This window comes from Bombus pyrosoma, linkage group LG13 (genome assembly GCF_014825855.1).
Source record: "Bombus pyrosoma isolate SC7728 linkage group LG13, ASM1482585v1, whole genome shotgun sequence".
Lineage (NCBI taxonomy): Eukaryota > Metazoa > Arthropoda > Insecta > Hymenoptera > Apidae > Bombus > Bombus pyrosoma.
In genome coordinates, this window is record NC_057782.1 from 2,564,085 (window position 1) to 2,570,084 (window position 6,000).

Genomic DNA, 6,000 nt, shown 5'->3' on the forward strand with positions numbered 1-6,000 from the left:
ACGCGATTGAGTAACGTAAAAAAGCTTGAAAACTTTGTCTAAAAATCTTTCAAAGTTAATTTAGGCTCTCTGTCTTAAAGAATAAGACCCAATAAATACCGTATTGACCACCCTGTATGTCCAAACGCGGCGAAACAGTTAGATCTACGATGCTTGCCACTAGCTCGTACAGATATCGATCTGTAAACTAATTGTCGAATCTTATTTTAGAATTTCTCTATGTATCGAACTATATACTATATACATTAAAAATTGAAGACTTATATTCTTGCGAGTATGGCTTCAAGTGCTGAGCGTTAACATTTAATGCGCGTAATTAGAGTGCGGATTTTTACGCATTTATAAGAAATTTAAAAGTGCAAAAACGCATAGAATCTAAAACCTATAAAATGTCTGCAGTACGATATTCGTTATAATGTTTGATATTGGAAACAAGCCTCACAAAAATATATAAATTTACACGAAAATATCAATATCTGTTTTCATCTATAAATACGTAGTTTATTTAAAGCGTGAGCCATAGAGTAGACTAAATGAATTTAAAAATACGAAAAACATCAACGATTGGTATAAATCTAATGGACTTTTACAGACAATCTTTGACATGTATGGTAAAACAATTTATTACATCAAGACTGCGTAATATGAGAGGAAAATAAAATAAGATCGAAGAAAGTGATATTTTTGCATTGTGTATAATGCATATATTCTAACTGATACGATCTCATAGGGTTTTGGCGAAAAATGTGTTAAATGAGTTATGTTGCATATCAGGGGATTCATCGAATGGGCGCAATTTTACCTTTTTATATCTTATACGATATTTCCCAAGATACGAAGGTATGCTGACGTTTTTAAATGTTAAATGTGGTATATTTTTTATAACATTAGCCGATCCAGATGGACATTCTCTGCAACAAAAACGTATGAACCTATCTGTATGGAAAAGCCATTAGTTTACCAGATATTTTAACTTTAATTTGCCATGTCTAAAGTATGAAGAACAAAGACAACGTAAACGAGAATATCGCTTCGCGTCTTTCCTTGTTTTTCACACGTTAAATTTGACATATTATGGTTTAAATATCTGCCAAGTCATTCGCATTGTTGAAAATTTGCTAATCCATAAGTTTTATCGTATTTAATCAATTGACAAAATTTAGTAACGCGCGTTATCGGTGACCAACGTGCAAAATCGCAGTGCTTGCTGCATATACACATATACACGGTCAAGTATTTAGTCAAATATTAAACGAAAATAATTCTGTAAAACGGTAATGTAATGTTTAATATCTTTCATTTTCTAATTGCTCATTTTGCTTGATTTCGGTATGTTGCACTAACAAAAATTATGGTATCTATATTAATAATATACTATTTCTCATTGTAGTAATGACACGAACGGATAGTTCAATGCAGAGAGTGAATCTCCTAGTTTCAGTGTGTAGTTTGCAATCTCGTATAATACTGCTTTTTAGACCCTTTCGCTGCAAATAAAAATAGCAAAATTTGAAAGAGAGTTGTCTTATGCGAAAAACGTTATGACACGTATTCCTTGTACGGTAAATTTTGAAACAGAGAATTTATAGTTGCACGCGTCTTGTCGTAACAATTGGTTATAAGTTTAAACACTTACACAACTTCCGGTATGCCCGTACAATGTAAGCAGTTACGTGGCGAACAGTGGAAAACTGGACATATCTTTTGTCAAAAAACATCCTCGTATTGCGTGATGTTTAATGCAAAAAGAGAGTACGAATTTTCGAAACGTGTCTCGTTGTCTTGTGTTAATCTGAAATTAGATTAATGAAACTGATATAAGGTATGTAGATTATTTAATCAGCCTGCGCACGTATACAATGCTGTATCTAAAGTAATTCAAAGTGTACGCATATAGAGGTATCTTCTACTGACGCAATTAAGCGAATCTAATTTTATCACGCATATGTTGTACAAATGACGAAAATAGACGATTGAGGTTTCATTATACATCGGATAAAAGTAGCATGTATTGCATTTAAGAAGATTTTCCTGCTAAGGCAAGAAATGCCTCGTTAAGAGAGTAAAAAATCGAAACACCGTTATAATAGTAAAATATGTATATGAACTATTTTTACAATCACGAGACTGTTGTCAAAGCTCGGTTGTCATATTTGTTTCACGCATCTCGGTTGTCGCACTGGGTCAGCCAGATTCTGTTCAATTTTCAAGCGACTGCTGTTCAAAAAATAGCAGTGATATTGAATCGGAAAAATTTTGGAACGTAGCTTGAACATCGTAGAATATGTTTCTTGTAAGTTTCGGAAAAAGTACGTTTTTATCAAAAAGTACTATAATCTTTTTATGTTTTGACGTTCCTCGTTAAAAAATGAGAATGTTACTTTTAAGATGTGGTACTGTAAGAGAAAAGACAGCTTTCAGTGCACGTTTCGAGAAACATATTTATACAATTGAAGTATCGAATAAAATAATTCATTTGTATGAAAAAATCAATTTATTCACACACGCAGATACGAAATTTTTTATTTTAATTATATATGTAAATTTAGGTATAAAAAACTGTAATAATGATTTCAATCAATTTCTGCACTGTCAACGCATACGAATATGTATGTAAAATTTGCACAGAAATAAAATATGTTCGATTGCAGCAAAAAATACACATTTGTCACACTTGGGTCAGCACGACCCATTAACGACAACTAATTTTAAAGAGTTACTAGACACAAACTGACGGGATTTTTTAATACGTAATCATCAGATATTATTTAAAAAAAGGTTTCAAATTAACAGTAGATTGTACACATGGTGCCATTATAAATGACATCTTGAACATATTACTTTGCAAAGTAGAACCGCGGTTCACTAGGATCCCTAATGACAACCGAGGGTTATTACGATGGAATGAAAGTATTTGAAACTTTTATAATACAAGCTTCTTTAGCTGCGATTACTTTTCGCAGTCTCAGGTCATTTAGTCTCCTGTTTCCAGTAGTAGTATTTCATAACGATGTTAAGACGCTAACTTGCATTTGGTTAGCTGTCACGACCGCGCAAATCGGGTTTAATTAGGATATTACAAATATTACATACTACCAAAACAACGTACAATTACTAGTACTATTACTACTAGTATTAATATTCGGATACCTTTTAAAACGGAACGACTTTCTGAAAATTGGACCAAAAGAATCGAGTTTTTTTTAGAAATTGGAAAAATTAGTTTGTTAGACGGCGTGCAAAAAATGTTGGAATAGTTGGAATTAATCGGAATCGCGAAGAGAATATTAAAGGTCGATTTTCACAACTTTTCTGTCAACCGTCTGCAATGAAAATTTAAATAATACATTTTGCAGATTTATGTTAAATATACGTATACACGCAAATTTCATCGAAAACGGTTAATATTGATTATGATTGCTATATATGATACATTCGTAATATTGCTACGAGTTACGAACGGTCAAAAATGGTAAAAATTGTGGTTTTTTTACGACTTTCGGGCTAAAATCTAAAGATACTTACATTTTTCGATACTTTCCGCTCGTTTCTGCATCAACCGACTTTCATGAAATTTTCAGCATGTATACAACTGACATAAATCACTAAGAAGTATTTATTTCTACAATTATTTCTACAGTACATGATATATGTATTTATCATTATATTATATAGGATTTGTTAATAGCTTGTATTGCGATTACATCACGTCGTAATGGAAACTTGTTAAATTAAGATGAAAGATATTTTAGAAAATTAAAAGATAATTTGGATGTTAAAGACTTTAATTAATTTAATTAATTAAATAATTACACTTTTGATAATCAACGATCAAATATACAAATAAATTTGTAACTAGTAACATTGCGTATGTTTACACTATAACAAAATATATCTGCTATACGGTTGTTAAGTAATCGTTTAACAAAATCGTGCTTGAAACTTAAAAACTTCGATCTCTTTCATTTTCCTACTGATAACCTTTCAGACGTTGGCTTTTTTCATTATTATTTACTTTGCTTTAACACTATGATTCATGATGGTATTGCGCAGACCTAACACTTTCGTCAATTATTAATAAGGCATGAATGTTATTAAATAAATAAATAAATTAATGGTAAATCAGTAACTAAAAACAATACTTTTCAACTTCTCGAGCTAATTTAATAATCACAAGATCAGAAATTAAGATATTATAAATTTAGATAATTCGTTCAAAAAGTACTACCGGTATAGGAATTGAAATAGTTTCACCAATATTAATAATTTGAAAACAAAATAACTTGAGAACAGAGGATTTTTTTAAACAACAGAAGTGTTCTTTTATATATAATAACATAATAATTTTCTAATACAATAATTTTCGAAATACTAATTTCAGAAAGAAATACTAAAAAGCAAAATCATTTCTTTTTTCATTTCTAACTTTTCAGTGAATCCTTTCAACACATCCTGCCAAAAATAACAAAGTTTTTTCTTTATTTAATAATTTACATTCACAATTTGTCCAATTTGGACATTTGGTGAAATTTTTTAGCTTTAAAAAAAAAAAAATGACAAAGTGACCGAATATTTTCGAAAGGTAGTGTGCAAAGATCCACAAAAGTATTTGAACACTCCCTATAGAAAATTTGTATTGATCGGTGTATTAAATGTGTTATATAAAACTTTTTGAAATTTTGTTACCACTGTAACGAGGTAGTCACGGCTACCGTGATTATGTCGATAAAAGTAGGAAACAATTTGAATATACATATAAAAGCTACATATCATTTACTGCAACCATACACTTGCAATCGGTAAAAAATTAGTATACAACAGGAATAACGGCTTTAAACATAAAATTACCTGCAAAAAATATTTCCATTAAAAATATCAAAGTCTATTGGTATATTTAATAGTTGATTGTTTAAATAATTTTCTAACTTTTGTAAAATGTATATTTGCAATAAATATCTCTTAGCTTCTATGTACGTTTTCAAATTTATTTGAAACTTTACAAAATACGAAAGTATTAGTGTTATACAAAATCGTTTGTATAATACCTATAACATACCTAGAAACAGTTTCTAGAAATATACAAATACCTTCAAGAGTCACTGTATGTCGTATCATTAACCATAGCGCTTCTAAACGTTCAGAAATACGTGACTAACGGCGTTGTATCGGGAAAGCGTTGGACGGATATTAAAAAAAATTATTTTCTCTTGGATTTTACAAAGAGACGCTGTGCGTTTCTGTAAATGACGGAGATGGTTAACCACGACGACGGTCAGAAATCCGAGCGGTAAATTATACGATCGAAGGAGAACGGTTCGGTCTATTCCTTCTGCCCTGGCTCCTTTCGCTTCCCTGTTTCTCCATTCAACCCTCCTCTTTTCTTCGTCCTCTCCGTTACCTGCTCGAACCTCCATTTCTCAGCATGCGAACCGGGATGTTCGTTTCACAGATGACACGTTCCAACGTCGAGACAAAGACCTGTGTGAGATGATTTTATAGCAGTGCTGGACAAGTATGCCGGAAAAATCTGGAAATTTTTCCGGGAACTACCTGCTCTCTAGACTGCGATGAGACGGACGATCCTTTTGTCGATGACCTGTCGGCGGTACGAGGCGAAAGAATTCTTGTTTTACCAGGAATGCAAGATTCTATGACAGATGGCTACAAAGATCTTATCTGCATGAAACGTTTTAAAATACTTTTCTATCTTCCTTTGCTCGAAGATATATTATCTGTGGAAATCTTATACATACTTGCGACGTTCGTGTCGCTAGATTGTATTGGAGAATACGATTTAAATTGAGTTATAAAATATTCGAAGTTTAGGCCGCGATAGTCGATTCCAGTTTCAAACGTTAAATTACTTTTATGATTCCAAAGGATGAATGGAAATGGAGAGTAACGAAGAAATATTCATGAAAATTCTTTAATTATATCACTCATGTGTATATTGTAAGTAATATATTATTTATTATATTATATTCTTTATTTTTATCAAAC

At 31.5% G+C, this 6,000-nt stretch overlaps 1 protein-coding gene across 1 annotated transcript in view; it reads left to right on the plus strand.

The window, feature by feature from the left end:
* The window catches only part of LOC122574393, a 51,345-nt gene extending 45,783 nt beyond the window's left edge, over positions 1-5,562 (plus strand). The window contains exon 4 of the mRNA XM_043741928.1: positions 5,450-5,562. The gene's annotated coding sequence lies outside the window, so the exon portion shown is untranslated. The remainder of the gene's footprint in view (positions 1-5,449) is intronic.
* The last annotated feature ends 438 nt before the right edge of the window (positions 5,563-6,000 follow it).